At 36.4% G+C, this 18496-nt stretch overlaps 1 long non-coding RNA gene across 1 annotated transcript in view; it reads left to right on the top strand.

Moving 5' to 3' along the window:
* The window catches only part of LOC139079166 (uncharacterized), a 69164-nt gene extending 52018 nt beyond the window's left edge, over positions 1 to 17146 (top strand). The window contains exon 3 of the long non-coding RNA XR_011532518.1: positions 16911 to 17146. This is a non-coding gene — a long non-coding RNA (uncharacterized lncRNA). The remainder of the gene's footprint in view (positions 1 to 16910) is intronic.
* The last annotated feature ends 1350 nt before the right edge of the window (positions 17147 to 18496 follow it).

An 18496-nucleotide genomic window follows, 5' to 3' on the forward strand; every position in this document is an offset into this window, starting at 1 on the left:
TTCTATGGCTCATTGGTGGGTTTTAAGTGACCTCCCAAAGAGCCTCAAACTGATCAAAATGTACAAGTGGTCCTTTTCATCATTAAGGAAAAATCAGGCTGTATTCCGTAGACTTACCTTATCTGTATTTATCAGTAAGAGAATTTTGTTTTGTTTTGTTTTACTGGTAACCTATGATATTAACATTTGGTTTTACTACCAAAAATATCTAGTTGTTAGAGCTTCCTGAAGGCTAATTTAATTTTATACTCAGAAGTGTTGACAATTCTCGAGAATATTCCCTGAGTTTTAGGGGAGGACAATTTGTTATGGGTAAACCAGAAACGTCTAGAGTTGGCCAGGATTTTAATTGCTGTTATCCTTGCTTTTTAATTATAAGTTAATTTTTAGTTTAGCTTAATCATTATCGTTTTAGTTTCTTATGGGATGTTTCACTAAGCTTGCAGTGTGTAGTCATGTATATTTGATCCAACAGTATTTTTAGATTGTAATATCCCCAAAGCATTGAATCCCAATGCACTGTGATTTGAATATGAATCATGTATACCCCCTATTGCTAAAACAGATGTCTACATAATTTTCCTCTCTCATCCCTCCACTTGCTTAGGCAATGACATTTTATTGTTATCACTGTATTCGTTTTCCACTGGAAGAAGTGAAAAGGTAGGGAATGTGGGTTATGGAGTCTTTGCTATAATCAAATAGTTTAGTTGACAGTTTGGATCAAATAGTGCTACCTGTTGATATGTACACGAATCTTTGTTTCTTGTAATTTCTCCTTTTTATCATGAGACACTTTAGCGATAAGTTTTATATGTTTTTCTTCCTCAAGTTACCAGATGTACAAAGACAAGTGAATAGAAAGATGTTCAAAGTTTAGGGAATCTTCCATGTGCTTTGTTTAGAGTCAGACAGATCTGCACTTAAGATCTGTCTACACTAATTACTAGCTGTTTGATCAATGACAAGTTTCCTAACTTCATAGCCTCAATTTTTTCTTCTATGAATTGGGGTCATAATATTTTCTACTTTATTATGCTGTTGTGAGGATTCAGTGAGATGATAATGACGATGGAATATATGAACTTTATTACAGATCAGGCACTATTTAAAGTGCTTTGCAAACATATCAATAAGAAGATGATGATAGCTGTATAGCCAATATTTATAACTGTACAGCCAATATTTATAGCACAATGACTGAAACAATAAATGATTTTAAAAACTATTCTGGTCAAATGCTAACAGAATAATGTGAATGAGACTGAAATTGGATTTTGTTATGAAAGGTATCACTTTTGCACATAAAGAATGAGTGAGGAACTGATCTGATGTAGAAAAACATATTATAGAGTATCTTTCCACCATAGTGGGTAAAACTACTTATCTCAAAGTGAACATATTTATGGCTAAAGATGAAACTTTGCATCGAGAATATGTCTTTTTAATTGGAGTAAAATCCATTCACTTCTGGAGATATAAACAGTTAAGGGTAAATGAGTTTGTCAGTATATCCTAGTCAGACGTTGACTCAAATGGTTATTTTCCCCTTATTCAAGCAAAAGAGATAAAAATTAATTTTGACAGATCTGGCAATTATCTGATAACTGCCAGTTAATTTTGTTAAAAAAACTACCCAATAGGAAGAAATTTTGATTATCAGAAATCTTGTCTGAAAAAGTCATATAGCAAGCGCTAAAGGGACTGTAATGATAATCTGGAAACTAAATTTTGCTCCCAGGATAGAAGGACTATGAGCAACAGTCAGTGAAGAAATACAGGGCCAGGGTGAAAAACATCCCCGACAAAACACAGGGGATCTGGTAAAGCGCATAGAAGGCAAAGAAAACAAAGAAATGGAACAGAGACTGTTTCCCCCTGAGTCCTAGTGTATAAAGACTGATTAGTACTAGCATTTACACAATAGTTTCACATTTTATTAGGTACTTTCAACGTAACAGTGAATTTTAAAGCGGGACCAGGCGGGAAGTGATGAGCGAAGAGGTCCAAGCAGGCAAATGGCATTTCGGTGCCTTGACTCTTACTATTGCAGGTCCAGTTTTTCTCATTCCCACAACCCTGCTAAATCTTCTCAGAAAGGAAATTGGACCATAGCTTTCTCCTCACATTGTTTCTTCTTACTCTGTGACCTGGATTGTCAAATACCGCATATGCCTCTTCTCCCTGGAAATGGCTTAGTTACTAAGTTGGTACATGAGTAGTACCGGGATGATAATGGGAAATCCCGATGGTTATACCTCTGAAGTGGTTTCACTAATTGGACAGCCTGAAAATGTGACCAAGTATAATAAAACACACAGCATTAACTCAAATTTGTGCATGAGTGAATGAGCCTGTGTGAATAGTTGTTTTCTTTCTTTCTTTTTTTTTTTAATCAATGAGGAAGATTGTCCCTGAGCTAACATCTGTGCCAGTCTTTCTCTATGTTGTATGTGGGATGCCACCACAGTATGGCTTGATGAGTAGTGTGTAGGTCCGTGCTTGGGATCCAAACCCCTGAACCCCAGGCCACCAAAGCAGAGCACGCAAACTTAAACACTACGCCACCAGGCCAGCCCCCTGTGTCAATAGTTTTAAACATGCCGGGCCAGCTCTGTGGCCGAGTGGTTAAGTTCGCGCGCTCCATCCGCTGGCGGCCCAGGGTTCAGATCCTGGGCGCAGACATGGCACCGCTCGTCAGGCCACGTTGAGGCAGCGTCCCACATCCCTCAACTAGAAGGAGCTGCAACTAAGATGTACAACTGTGTACAGGGGGGGTTTGGGGAGATAAAGCAGAAAAAGAAAAAAAAGATTGGCAACAGTTGTTAGCCCAGGCGCCAATCTTAAAAAAAAAAAAAAAAATGCCACATAGTGCTGTTCTTATATGAGGGTCTCACATATTTGTTGGTGAAACACCACTCTTTGATCACGAAAACTGGGCAGCTAATAAAAAGATTGATATCTTATTTTAATAAATCTAAAAGGTGCTCAAGGTATTACAGAATTTCTGTGAAAAAGAGAAGTTTTGGGGTTTTGAGAAGTGATTATATCAAGAATCAAGTCTAGGAGTTGTGAGACTCATTGTAAAATGTGTTTCAAAAATCATAAGCTGGGTGCTGGCCTGGTTGCCGAGTAGTTAGATCTGTGCGCTCTGCTTCAGCGGCCCAGAGCTTCACTGGTTCGGATCCTGGGCGTGGACATGGCACCGCTCATCAAGCCATGCTGAGGTGGTGTCCCACACGCCACAACTAGAAGGACCCACAACTAAAAATACACAACTATGTACCAGGGGGCTTTGGGGAGAAAAAGGAAAAATAAAATCTTTAAAAATAAAAAATTCATAAGCTGGAAGTTGTAGATGAAACGCAACCCAGGGACAAAGAGATTGGTCTCTGATGGTGAGTTTTAAGACACCGGGCCATGAGTATAAAAAAGTCATTTTCTTTCTTCTGGCCCTTTGTTTCAGATAAGAAAACATGCAAGAGTTAGGAAATTTCTTTCCCACAGCTGTGATCAACGTCGTTACACTAACGGAAAATGAGCCCCAGCAATACCTAAATTGGTTGGTTTCATGATGCTCTCTGAGCCTGTCTTATCTGGTGAAGGTTTAGAAAATGGCCTGCATCCTAACGATGCTGCTCACAGGGAGTTGGAAAGGGCATCAGTGGAGAGCTAACAGTACATTCCTGAACCTCTGCCTGAGGCCTGATCCCTCTGATTCCCAGCTTGGGAATGCAACAGGTCTAGAAGGACACTGGGAGGATACTTAAGAAGCAAGTGAGTTTCTATAGGTCCTTTTTCCTTGTTTAACCATAGCTCATTCCTATGACTTTTTCCTGTAAGTGCTTTCATTACTCTTCATAGTAATGTTTTCATATGCAAACCTGTTTCCTACGTTTCTCTCTTGAAGAGACAACCTAACAGGTAACCTAAATGTATTTACCTTACCTAGGGGCAGCTGCCCCAAAAGTAAACTTTTAATGAAGAGCAGAAAATTTCCCCCAAGACGTGAGCTCATGAAGTGCTGAAAATGTGAAGGGTCTCATGACAATGAAGTCCCTAAATGAAACAGAGGAGAGTGTCACCACTCTTGTTGTTACTGGGAATCCCAATACGCTACTGCAAAGAGGGAGGCCCAGCAAAAAGAAGATATCTACTGCTTTTGAATATTTGTAATTTAAGGCTTTGAGAATTACCAGAATCAGATCAGTTTTGAACCACATAAACTAACAAAACTGCATCTAAGTCAAAGCGTGGTTAAGATACGCTTCAGAGGTAGAATGGCTACATTTTAATTCCTGCTGTCATCTATTATCTGTGTGACCTTTCGCAAGTTACTTAATCACTCTGTGTTGGTTTCCTCATCAGTAAAATGAAGATCATAATAGAATCAACTAAATAAAGTAGATTATATGAATCAATATATGGAGAGAACTTAGAAAAGTGCCCAGCGCCTAAAATTTGTAATTTACTTTGTAAACATTAGCTTTATTATAATTGACTAGCTCTTTAAAACTAGATCTTAAGTTCTACTAAGTCAGTTATCACCTGAAAATTACTAAATTTCCTGTCTGTCTAAGGTCCACCTTCTGTAAAATATGAAGACAATAGGGTCTAGATTTTAGGCTTAGTATGATGGAGATACGTATATAAAATATATATTAAATCCACATGAGTGCCACTATTTTCATCATTATATTTTGTTACAATCTCAAAGCACGCTACTTAGTGTTTTGTTTCTTTTTCTTTGAGGGATATAAAAAGAGTGACTATTTTAATCCTTCAATACCATTTAAGGAATTCACACATTTGCTTACTCTGGAAAGCGTGCAATTGTGTTTACTAAAACATATGGATGTTTACTATAAATGCTTCATTCCCAGGATCTGCTTTCACATGTGCATATCAGGCATAATGATAATATTTTAACCCTGGTAAAGTAATGCATGTATATAAATGTGGATAAGGTGCTTCACAAGATCGTTTCCATCCTCATGTTAATTACTGGAATAAAATGCAAACATTTAATTGAATGTAAAAATTGATCCTATACATATTTATTTGCCCCATCTCTTCTCAGAGTAAATTCAGGATGATTACTATGAGCATAATTTCAAGTGACTTCTATGAAGAAGATTTCACAGTCACCTGAAGGAGCAGCCTGCAGCCATTATTATGGAAAGCCTCCAAAGAAGCTTTCAAAATCTTGCGAGGATTTCTTAAATCTTATGAAAGAGAGAAAGAATGAAAGTAAAAGGAGATTTCCCCTCAAAAATAAATCTGAAAATGTAGCGTTAGAAACCAGAGAGTTCTTCATCTGTTGACGTTTCAAACTCTTACTACCCAAGTTTCTCTTTCATTGTTCATTTTACATTATTATGTGTCTCATTTCAACAGTACTTAAAAATTGCTGTGTATTCTTAATCCACAAAACAAATGAAAATTGAGATGTAAAATTTTTGTACTTTACAAGTAGTTGTAAAATTGTTTCTTTAAATGGATAACGTACCAACAAGGGATAAAATCAATGCATTAAGAGAATCTAGAATACAATATGGTGTGGTTCACCATTGGAAAATATAAGCAAGTTTACTTGATTTTATTTCTATCAAAATGTATCTTGAAAACTTCATTGATTATAAGTCTTCTCTTTTCAACATATTGTTTAGAGGATAAAGGACAAAAGTACTGATGAAAAAGAATGGATGGAGACGGGTTTTTTGAATCCTAAATCTTGTTAGTATGTTCATAAGCCATATGTGAATGTTAACAGTTCAATATTTTTTTTGCCCTTTTTAGGTTAAAGTAAGAATATTTTACATAAAGTGCAAGGGTTTTTTTTTCTTACCTTAGTTTTCTGTTTTGGTACCTTCAAGTTATGCTGTGTTTTTGACATTATAACAACTTGGAGTTCGCACCACTCAATTTGACTCTATGAAGGGCCTCTGATACTGTCCTTTGTTATATTTATGTTTTTTAAAATATAAAAATGATATACCCTGGAGGGTAAACAAAAACTCAGAACTGCACAATTTCAACTTACGTGCAATGTGACTTGTTCAACATTACATGTGGTGCACATATCACTCATAAAACGGAATATTTACAATTCTTGTCCTACCTCAAGAATCCCAAAATTTTTAACACTTGCATTTCATGAGATCTCAAGAAAATATGAAGGCTTAACAGCCACCTAACCTAACCTGGGATTTTCATGTAATTTAAAAGATTCTAGACAAAGACAAGAGAACAAAATGACTCAATGAGAAGTCATTGACATGTGAGATCCTTGTTGCTTTTTTGAAGACTGCCCTGTGAAAACTTACCTATCTATGAGAATGATCAGAAATGATTCTATAGTATTATTCATTAATTTTCTTACAATAATCCTTACTAGTAATTTTCACCAAAAATATCTCTTTTAAAATCTTTATCCTTATGTCCTATTTTGGACCTCCTTCAACAGGTCATAGTTACTCTTGCGTCCAATATCAAATTGTACACTTACCCTCACACACACACACTTTCACAAACAAACAAGACAAATTGAGGAACATGACAAAATTAATGTGAGTTGCTGTATATTTTTAAAATGTCTGAAATATTAAAAAAAAAACCAACTTGAAAAAGAACTACAGTAGTCTACTGGTATCCACAATTTTAATTTCGAGTTTCAGGTACCTGCGATCAACCACAGTCTGAAACTATTAAATGGAAAATTCCAGAAAGAAACAATTCATAAGTTTTAAATTGCATGTAGTTCTGAGCAGTGTGATGACATCTCCTGCTGTCCTGCTCTGTCCTCCCTGGGGGGCGTGAATCATCCCTTTGTGCAGTGGATCTCTACCTGTTAGCCTCTTAGTAGCCATCTTGTTTATCAGAGTGACTATGGCAGTATCGCAGTGCTTGTGTTTAAGTAACCCTCATTTTACTTAATGATGGCCTCAAAGGGCAATAATAGTGATACTGGAAATTTGGATATGCCAAAGAGAAGCCTTATAGTGCTTCCTTTAACTGAAAAGGTGAAAATTCTTAATAAGAAAAGAAAAAAATATGCTGAGGTTGCTAAGCTCTATGGTAACTTTTATTGAAGTATACTGTTATACTTTCTCTATTTTATTAGTATTTATTGTTGTTAATCTCTTACTGTGCCTAACTTATAAATTGGGCTTTATCATAGGTATGTATGTATAGGAAAAAACATAAGACATGTAAGGTTAGTATTATCCACAGTTTCAGGTGTCCACTGGGGATCCTGGAACATATCCCCAGTGGATAAGGGGACTGTTGTACTAACACAGCCGTTGATGACCTTCTGCATATTTTCCATGAACTCTACTTTCATCAGTGTTCAGCAAAAGCTTAAAACAATCATTTCATAAAATCTTCTCAAAATTCAAAATATTCTGTTTCTCTAGTGTGAATCTCAATAGTACTTCCTGTCTCTTTTTTTTTTTTAAGATGTTTTATTTTTTTTTTCCTTTTTCTCCCAAAGCCCCCCCAGTAGATAGTTGTATATTCTTCGTTGTGGGTCCTTCTAGTTGTGACATGTGGGCCGCTGCCTCAGCGTGGTTTGATGAGCAGTGCCATGTCTGCGCCCAGGATTCGAACCAACGAAACACTGGGCCACCTGCACGCGAACTTAACCACTCGGCCACGGGGCCAGCCCCCTGTCTCTTCTGCATTCAGAAAGTGAGTTCTACTTGTGGTGCTCCCTAACATGACGTGTAGCTTTAGGCAAGCCACTTAACCTCTCTGAACTACTGCTCCTTAGTGTGAAAATGTGCATAAAACTATTGGGCTCTGTCTATCTCACAGGGTTATTGTGAAGATCAACATGAAGATTATATAAACTATAGACATGCATATAAAGTTTATATAAGCAGTATTTAGCTAGACACATGCATGGTATTAGATCCAAAAACTCCTTCATTCTTAGAGAGCAATCTGCGGTTCTTCAGCTTTTATAGACACCCACTTCTATTTTATTTATTTATTCTTCGAACCTTTATGGAAATTCCCATTCTGAGTGATGAGTGTATGGTCGAGGTGTTAATACGGAACGTTTCAGGTGAGATGTCTGGAAAGAAGAGGTGTCTGGTCTCGCTTTCTGTACCAGCGCTTGGTGTCGGACTGCTTGGGACCTAACCAAGGGCTGTAACATGTGGCTGTGCAAGGAGTGTCAGCACTAGGAACCAGCAGCGGGAGGGATGAAATCCAGCCTCCTCTGCTCTTCAGGTGTATGCCTGAAGGAGAGGTGCTATTCTGCTTGGAGCCGGGCACTCCTTTTGCCAGTCTTCAAAAGCCTAAGTACGTGATAACCCCGAGTCTTCCTTTGGGATCACCACTCATCTCTTCAGACAGAATAGGGTCATTCTAAGCCCCCTGATAAATGCCAGATTCTTCAAGGCATATTTTAGATAGCATTTTTCTAGGTCCTAACCATTTCTCAGACTAAAATTCAGGAAATTTGCCTGATCATATTTTTCTAACACCCCCCCAAATTCCACACATATTAGAACTGCACCAGAGACAAATGTCTATCGATTAGAGAGCATGGCGCCTGTAGAAGATGACAGGACATGTCATTCACCCTTTCGTGGACACCAACCTTAAGTTCTCAGGCTCAAAACATCATACACATTTCACAAACTTTCCTACCCTCATTTTTGGAGTTTCACTGTGTACTGTTTGGGTTGAAATTCTCTGCTATTTCTCAAAACTTCAACATAATTAGTGTTCTGAAAGTATGCTATTGATACGGTTTGGAAAGTTTTAAATATTGGATTGTACACAGAGAAAAAATTAAAATTTTAAATATGGATGCCCAATTAATGTACAAAGTGATCTTTAAATATTCCCATATATTCTGTCCTCAAAAATCCTTATTTTCCATTCATGTAAAATCATTACATAATTCAAGAATATAGAAGTATTAATAAGAGGATATAAATTCTAAAACTTGTGGCTTGTTCCTGGAAATAATTACATTGATTGAGGCACTGTGAATTTGAAGTAGAATGTTTTTGTGAGTTGCTGCAGGAGAAAACTCTTGGCTTCATAAATCTAAATTGAGTGACTCAGAAAAAAGAAAAGGTCTATAAAGCTATGAATACCTATTCTAGTAAAGGATGCAAAAATTTCAATAAAGAAATAATTGGTAATCTTGAATTTGGTGACAGAAAATTATAAATCTGTCTCTTTTATGAAGTCTCTTGTGTGAAATATGGATGAGTTGAGGTTATAAATAGCATGTTTACCAGCAAGAGCTTAAATCAACAGCTTTGAACATGATAGTTCAGAAAGTAGCAAGAGCCACTGTTCCTGACATGGACAACGTTGACATTTAATTTTTTACTTTCCCACTGTATCCGTTCCTTCTCCTGTTCTGCCTCTCTCTACCTTTGTCCTTGGTTAAAATAAACTGTCATAGCATTAAATCTGTCTACTACAGTTAATGACTTCAGTTATGTGCTAAAGCATTTAGTTGCAACACCTTCTCTCTTTGGGTTTTGAAGACATGGTTTAATATTAGTTCGCATGGTGGTTGCTGTACGTCTTCAAACCATAAAGACCATGTCAAGTGCTCCAAGGAATAATGAAATATTAATTTCGAGACGAAAAATTAAGTGGCTTAAAGAAGAAGCTGTTGTCTATCCCATGAGTGGCTTTTAAGTCATTGATATCTATGCTTTGAACATATCTATTTTTAGCCATTCAAACCACACTCAATGAGCCCTAAGTAACTGTCTGCCTTCAATCGTGTAGCTCACAGATTGAAACCACCAATCTCTTCTTTCTGTCAGAGCACAGCTACAGAAAAAGACGCTCTTTTCTTACCCACAGCCTTTTATTTTTTGACAACATCATGCCAATGTAAAAGACCTCTTACTGTCTTATAAACATTGGAGAAAAAATATATCTAATGCATAACCAAACAGTGTAACACCAAAGTATTTTGTAGGATGTATATCCATGAACTTGGTAATGCTTTTCCATACTTATTTCTTTAAATACTTTATTTGTGAAAAGAAAACCAAATAGCAAATGAAATCTCTTCCTCATTCATTCAAACAATAAATATTCATAGAGCGTTTCTTGTGTGTCAGGGTTGATATGTAAATGATCTTGTTTATCCAAAATTTTAAAAAATGATTAAGACAAAAATGGATAGAAATATGTTATTGTTAGAAGAAATGACTTACATACCACTGGCACTCAATAAATATTAAGCAGTGGTAAAGTAGTTTCAGGAAGTAAAAATAACTACTTATTTTTGGCTATATATTTTTGGCCTTGAAATTGAAAGTTCCAATCAGAAGTGTTATAATAATTTGATGATGGCATCAGCTTTTCTAGTTCCCTGCCAATTTTCCTGAAAAACAGGAGTTCTGTGAATGCTTAATTGACTCTTAAATAGCAATTATTTGTAAATGATTTGTGGGACTATGTTAAGATGGGAAGGGATATCGAGACAAAATTATTGAGGGCAATGACAATGCGAACTGGCTGCAAGCTTTAGGACAATTCTTGAAGAAGAGAAGATGCTGCTGGAAAAGCTGAGTAGATACAGGAACCAGAAACCACTTAGAAAAGTGTCAAAGTAACAAGATAAGAGGATGGTGGAGCAACATCATGCAAAGAGTAAAGGCTTAAAGGGATCCCTTTCCTCATCAATAATTGTATAAAATATACATGGTCTACACAGATTATATGCACACATTATATTGAGGGACACGACATCATGAGAATCTCTTTTCTGTTCATGTTCCCAGAACTCTTTAATAGAATCAATACTCATAGTCTTGGTTCATTAAAAAAATACATCCTTCTCCAATATAATGAAAGTTTATGGAACCCAGGTTTTTAAGCTTTTCGTATTTAGTGTTCTAGACCTGGATGGCCAAGCAGGATAGATATCCTACTGATTTGTGGGCTTAGCAAGTGCCTGCAGCACCCTGTATTCAATGCTCAGAAGCAGTATTCAGACTGGAATTGCTGGTGGAACGATCCACATTTGACTTTACAGACAAAGTACGTTCATAATCTTATGATAGCCCGAAAAAATCCAGGTTATCCAAGAATGTGTTATTTCTAATTACCATCTCTTTCCGATGATTCAGGCTGCTGTTAAGTCTCTGTTCTTTGTTGTGTTGCTCTCATATATTGGGATTTGTTTGGTTTAAAAATTAGTTTATTTCTTCCTAAGATGGTATGACAATTTCTATTTTAATTTCTCTGTAGAGCTTCAATTTTAATAGTCCCACTAGGAAGCAGGGCCTGAGTGTTGAATGATTACATCTGGAACTTCGTCCACCCACAGGTAGAAGCGACTGCCAATAGTGGGAGGAGAAGCCTCAGTGATGGCTGCGCTGCATCCCCAGGGTTAGTCGCTGGGGAGGCGTTTGTCAATTTACATCTCCAAACCAACTCTTGCTTCTATTGACACGTTTTCCAAGTTGTTACTTTTAGTCCCTTCTGGGTCATGCACTGAACACAGTATGTCCTCAGTAACTCACTTAATATCATAAATTTAGCAGCACTCGAAATATTGTTTGTCTCCTAGAACAATGCACCTTAGAAAGGCTAGAAACTGAGTTAAAAACGTATTTTTTTTTACCCAGAGTGTCAATGGATTCAGCATCTGAGAGTTGTCTTTTTTCGCTAACAAACAAAACAGTAAATTGAAAGAAATGCACTACTCTGTTGTGTGATGTTGGTAATGGGCAAGGCTGTGTATGCGTGGGGGTCGAGAGAATACGGAAACTCTGCACTTTCTGCTCAATTTTGCTGTGAACCCAAAACTTCTCTAAAAAATAAAGTCTATTTAAAAGGGGAGGGTAGTAACTCTCCATTTATATAAACGGAGATGACATACTAGCATTTTTTTTAGAGATTTGCTTTTACGTTTGTGGTTGATTTTATATTTGCCATCATTTATTGTTTCAGGTGAACTTATTCATGAATCTGAAAGTCTTCAGCCAAATTTTCCCTTTGTCATTTGGCTGAAAGCAGCTTTCCCTGAATTTGTGCTCACCTTGCAGAAGTAAGGACGGTATACGTTATTTTCAGCCTAAACTGCTGAATGAATAACTGTAATTAGTGAGATTTTGAATTATAAAGATGGTAGTGTAGAAATATAAGATTCCTGCTTTTGATATTTTTATATATGTCCTGTAGTATGGAAAGGAAATGAATGGAAGAGAAAAGTGTATGAGAAAGGAGGACGCTAAAACAACTGAGAGATCAACCTTATTGAAAAACTCAACATTGAAGACTGTTGGTTATTTTTCTCTTTCTTAAGCATTCATTTAGCTATTTAGCATTTAGTCCTGTGCTTTACTCATTATTTTGTTAATGAATACATAATCTTTTCTGGCCATATAGTGATCTGGAAGACACTAAATCCAAATCAGAAATGAGATGCAGCATTAAAGCCTCAGAGTGTCTCTAATGTTGCAAGTATATTTGATAAAATGTAAATCAAACAATTGAACTCACTCATCAGAAAAAAAAAACGAGCATGGATCTTCGCAAGTCGCACTTACTGAATAAATCCCGTGCTTCAGAAGGAGGAAGAACTCAGACAGACAGAACCCGTCTAATCTCCTTTCCACATGTATATTGCATGCAACCACTCAGGATTTGGAAACCAGAAAAACAGAATTCACAATGTGAGACTTGGTGTTCAGAATGATGAACAAAGAATTTGACACTGTTCATTGCTTCACAAACAGAATTTTCAGAATCCCAGACAGCCAGAGCCTCGTATTCTGCGCAGAATGATCTGCTTGGATCTGAGAGAAGAAATTCAGCAGCACTGACACATTCTTTCTTGCTGTGATAGAGTCCTACATGGCCAATGGGGTTTTCTTCAGAAAAAAAGTTTAATTTGTTTTCCCAAACTATAGACTTCTTTTACATCCACTTAAAATATGCAGTTACTTGTTTGTATCAGGTTTGTTTTGTAGGGTAAATGATTGAATCGCTCAGAGACTCTTTGTCAGCAAAAGCTGTTCGGAGGGATTCCTCAGTGCTGGAAGGTGCTAACTTGCCTCTTGTGTAGTCCCAGATTCACAGAGAAAATTAGATTCTCCCACACTAAGCAAAGGCGTTAGCTCTATCAACTAAGGTGCGGGGCAGTCTCTCTCTTCTCCCTGGCTCCTTTTCAAATAGGTCAGCAGTAAAAGTTATACACATGAACAAAGAATTAAACGACAGCTAATTCACACTGCACTGGAATAGTCAGTAAATTGTAGAGGCTGCCTGATTTCCTTCACACTCACGTGAAGATAATAGAGGAATGTAAGAGATAATTCGAAATAATAGAGAAAATAGTTTTCTGTAGCTTTGAAACTGGCTGCCCATCACTGAAGAAGAGAATAAAGTCTGGGGATGTTTATGCACACACAAACTGAAATAGATGACCCTAGTCAAAGATAGCAAACTAAACCACAAAGAAACAGAAAAAGGGATAAAGCAGGAATCAATATGTAACAGAGCAAAAAAGAAAAGTTTGGATTTAAATCTAAGCTGCTAAATACTGGCTGAGCAGGTTCATTGTTCTCTTGAAAAAGAAATCGCTACTTCAGCATTTAAAGTGAGAGAATATAGTCAAGAAAGCCCCTTTAGGCTTTGACTATTTTCACACTATCCCATTAAAATGTACCGTTGCATACTAATGAAAGTAAACATGAAGGAGGGGGAAAGAGGAGGCGATGGGGCAACGAGGAGGATTGAGAGACAGACAGAGAGAAAGAGAGAGGTAGAGAGAAGGAAAGAAGGACCAACCTCTAGGTTAATAACCACTGTTTTCCTTTTTCAGAAAGAGTTTAGAATTTTGAGTTTCTGAAAAGCGGAGTACTCAAACCACTAAAGAATTCACTGTTGTTTTTTTCTAATTTTAGTAACAGTAGTAATCACAAGAAATCTCCTAGTGACAGTTGAAATAGGAACTAAGAAGATGAGAGAAAAAGAGGAAGAAAACCAACAACAAATGGAAAACAAAGCCAAAACAAACATGCTAACTTGGTCCATCAAGGTGAATTTGCCTCAATTATTCCAACTTCTCTCCAACAGTCCGGTTCTCACAGCAGCTGCTTTTCGCAACTGCCTGTGGCATTAACTTTTCAAACTTTAATTTTCCAGTCAGATGCCAGGCATACCTGAGCTCACTTATGACAGGCACGATTAGCCATGCTTGTTGGGTCTAGGAACCATGGGGTCTTTACTGCAATGAGAAATTAAACCTTAAAAAGTCATTCTGATTTACAACTATACAAATTCTCACAATGTGGTAATAAAGAGGCTACATGATAAAAGCTGACAGGATGTTAAGCTTCTTGCACAAGTGTGGACAGCTGAAGAGGCAAGAAATAATACAGTTGTCACTGGGCAGTTCCACCTCAACACAGAGCAAACAAAAAGAGCGCTGTTAATCAGTTCAACTCTTCGGCTGGATAATCCTAAACCAGTAATTGATAAATGGGAAAACCATACGGCCTCAACTCTGTGATTCATAAAACACATGAATATTCATACCACCTCCTTTGGTCAAGAGGCATTCTACATGCTTCTAGGCAGCCTTTGAAAGAGGAATACAAATAGTTTCTTGCTCAGCAGTAAAATGCTGCTTCCCTTTTAAGGCCTATTTTCTCCTATTAAAAGTGAAGTTCAGCGATACACAGAGGACAGTAAACCCAGTAAATATAGGTAAATGACAAATGGGTCTCCAGGAAGTACTGTACTTCAGCTTCTTCATCCAGCTACATTTGGAAAAATACCACATCTTTAAAGGAAATAGGATACTTCCACTGCCAGAAAAACATGTTCATCCTGGAAATACTTACTTAGTCTCTGCATTTCTAAGAAAAATTTATTTTTCAATAAAACCTTAACATCTGAATTTCTGATGTGCTGGATACAAATAGTCTAGCTGTGGATGGTATTAAAAAAATTTTCAGCCTAATGTTGCTATAGAATACACGGCAGCTTATTATTAATAAAATCAATTTAAAAAGTACTTAAAAGTAAAGTTTATGGGTTTTGTATTAATTCATTTTACCTTTCAAAAATGTATCTAAATTATAGTGAAATAAACTCAACGTACATATCAGAACAAAATTATGCACTAAGGCATATAAATTGTAATGCTTTAAGTAGAAGTATGCTTTAAGCAAATCTGGAGTTAGAGAACTTCTGGAAAACCATTTGTAGAAAATGGAGAATTTGTTTACAGTTTCGTCTCTTGTATAAATTGATTTTCCTATATGACTTCTCTTAAATCAGAGCACCTGTTACTATACCTCATCTATGGTATGAAAATCACCCATTATCCCAGACCTCAAAGATAAAAGCAAAAAAGGAACCAAAAACTAAGGAAAAGAGTGGTGTATTTGGTTATATGGAAATGTCAAAATCTTCAACATAAGGATATTCTTCAACAACATTTAGAATATTGGTTAAATGATAATCAAACACGACTGTCTGCAAAATAAAGATTGAGAAATAATACAAGGTATGCCCATATGATGAAATTCAAGGCAGCGATTTAAAGGCATAGTTAGAGGAGTAATTACTGATATGTGCAGGTTCTCGTGCTATATTTATAAAAGTGGATTCAAAAGTCTCTTATGCAGGGACTGGCCCGGTGGCACAGCACTTAAGTGTGCACATTCCGCTTCTCGGCTACTTGGGGTTCGCCAGTTCAGATCCCGGGTGCGGACATGGCACCACTTGGCAAAAGCCGTGCTGTGGCAGGCGTCCCACATATAAAGTAGAGGAAGATGGGCACGGATGTTAGCTCAGGGCCAGGCTTCCTCAGCAAAAAGAGGAGGACTGGCAGTAGTTAGCTCAGGGCTAATCTTCCTCAAAAAAAAAAAAAAAAGAATCTCTTATGCAGTATGATCCTGACATATAGATATATATATATAATGACTTATACAGTATGATCCTGATCTATATCTAATTTTTCTATGTAAATATACAGAATTTTATATATATATATAATTTGTTTACATAGAAAAAACTTAGAAAGGAATATATTTTACCATTGATTATGACTGATCTAAACATTTTGGGGATTTTTCAATGCCTAGACTCTCCCCGGTAGTTTTCCTCAGTTACATTAATTCTGCCTGATCACTCCATTCAAGTTCTTTTCTCCGAATTTCTGTGTAATGAAGATTTGGTTTTCAATTGTCTTTTCTTTCATTATGATAGTTTTGTGTCTCCAATACATCATATACAATATGAAGACAGGGAAAGGTTATATATATGATATATACATATATTTCTGTTTCCAACAATGTAGTGCAAATAATAGAGTGTCAACATACTCTGTTTGTGATTGTTCTCTGACTTTTCTATTATTTGGTTCCTGATGAAATTTAAAAACTAATTCCTCTGGCACAACCCATGGGGAGAAAGAACCTCTCCAACATGACTGACATCATTTTCCTTTTCACTCTCCATTGAAAGCTTACAGAATTTTAAAACAGTCCAGTGATCCACTTTCTGTTTCACTGCTAACTTCTCTACAAATTTTATTTGAAATATGAAATGGAAGTAATTTTCCTAAGAGATCTCACAGCTTCTGCATAAAATATGAACAATTCAGAGGAAGTGAAAGTCTCTTATTCGTTCCTAACCTTCATAGCAATAACCACTGTTAGTAGTTTGGTGTGTAATTTCTAGACTGTACTTAATTATATTGGAAGCTCTCACCACCCAGCATTTTATTATGACAATTTTCAAACATACAGAAAAGTTTAAAGTATTGTACATTAAACACTCACATACCCACTACTTAGATTCTACGATTAACTTTGACTATATTGTATCTTAAGCTTTTAACATGTACAAAAAAATCATGCTTCTTATTCCTTAAGCATTCCTTAATCATTTTACAGACATGGAAGTATGTAATGAAAAGGAATCCTTCTACAAGAAGAAAAGTGTCATTTACATTTTTTCCCCGATTCTCTGAGGACATCAGACTTGGAGTGACAAAGAGGCTTGGAGTGAACCAGAATGAGAGCTTGACAGGAAGAGGCACATGTGTCCTGTCTACCTAAAGAAACCCCAAACCCAAACGAAAGAAACAGAAAGTTTGTATGTGCTCTGAAATAAAATAGATGTTACTCCATTACTTGCCTAAGTGCCATGACTGTTGTCAACATCTACTGTTATTTTCTAGGTGCCGCCCTTTAAGGATGCTTCTAAGTGCTGCAAACTTGACGTGCAATTCTATCACAATCAGGGCCCGCGAGGAGTTAGAATTTTCCCCATTGCTTATTTACGCATTTGCTGCCACAGGTCTGTCTACAAGTTGCACAACAAATCTCCAAACAAACTCCAGGACAAACATTCTAGAATTCTAGAATGAAGACTTAACAGCTCTTAATTTAGCCAGTGACAGATAGTTAAACACAGTGGGCAGAGAAAAGGCAAATAGAAAAAAAAGTCTTTGATTGTGTGTTTAGCACAGCAGAGCACTTTAAATCCCAAATAGTCAATAAACTTGTTTTCTTTTCTACAAAATGAGTCTAATACAATACCCATCACAAACGTATTTTCAGATCAAAAAGAGACGATACATAAAGTGTAACATGATGACTGTCATATAATAATTAGTAAATGTTAGTATTGTTTCCTAGTGCTATTTTCCTTATTTTTCATATAAAGTGACAATTTGGTGTAATTACACTGTATTTCTAAAAGATAACTATATGGGTTGCATATACATATATAAATGTATGTTTAATTGATTTCATCAAAATATATAGGTATCCTTTCCAGTTAGACTATGAATATTACAAGAGCTCTAAACTGTGTTTAGAAGTGGTGCATATACGAGGATGCAATGTCAAAAATTAGTGTTGCACTTTGGGGAGAGAGAGAGGGAGGGCGACTCATATACAAACACATTACCCCTTCAATCAGCAAGGAAAATGGTTCAAATTCTAACTACTAAGGCACTACAGGCAGCAGGTTTGTGAACAAGGTACAGTTCCACAAATGTGAGAACTTACTGCATTTCCATGATCATGAGAGTTGTAGTCTCCCTTTCAGAGTTATCAGGATCTAGTGAATTTAGGAATATATATATGTGTGTATATATCTATATCTATATCTATGTATCTATATATATAACAAAGGCTTACTGTATATGTGTATATACATATATGTATATATATATACTTTTTTTAACAGAGGCTTATTATGAATATGAGTTTTAGTGCTATTTCACATTTTGGTCCAAAGACAGTTTTTCAGTGAATAACACCAATTTTTCTTTAAACAGTTTCCCCTTTAGCAATCACTCTGAATGACTGTTTGAAATTAAAAGCAATAAAATACTTGACACCTTTACAAATTTTGGGGTTTTAATCCCTTATTTTTTTGTTTGAAATTTGCTCATTCTTTCTGGCTTAATCAGTTTAGGAGGGAACATGAGCCCCTGCAGTTTCAGAAAATTCGAGGATTCTCCCAGCAA

The sequence above is a fragment of the Equus przewalskii genome, chromosome 24 (genome assembly GCF_037783145.1).
Source record: "Equus przewalskii isolate Varuska chromosome 24, EquPr2, whole genome shotgun sequence".
NCBI lineage: Eukaryota > Metazoa > Chordata > Mammalia > Perissodactyla > Equidae > Equus > Equus przewalskii.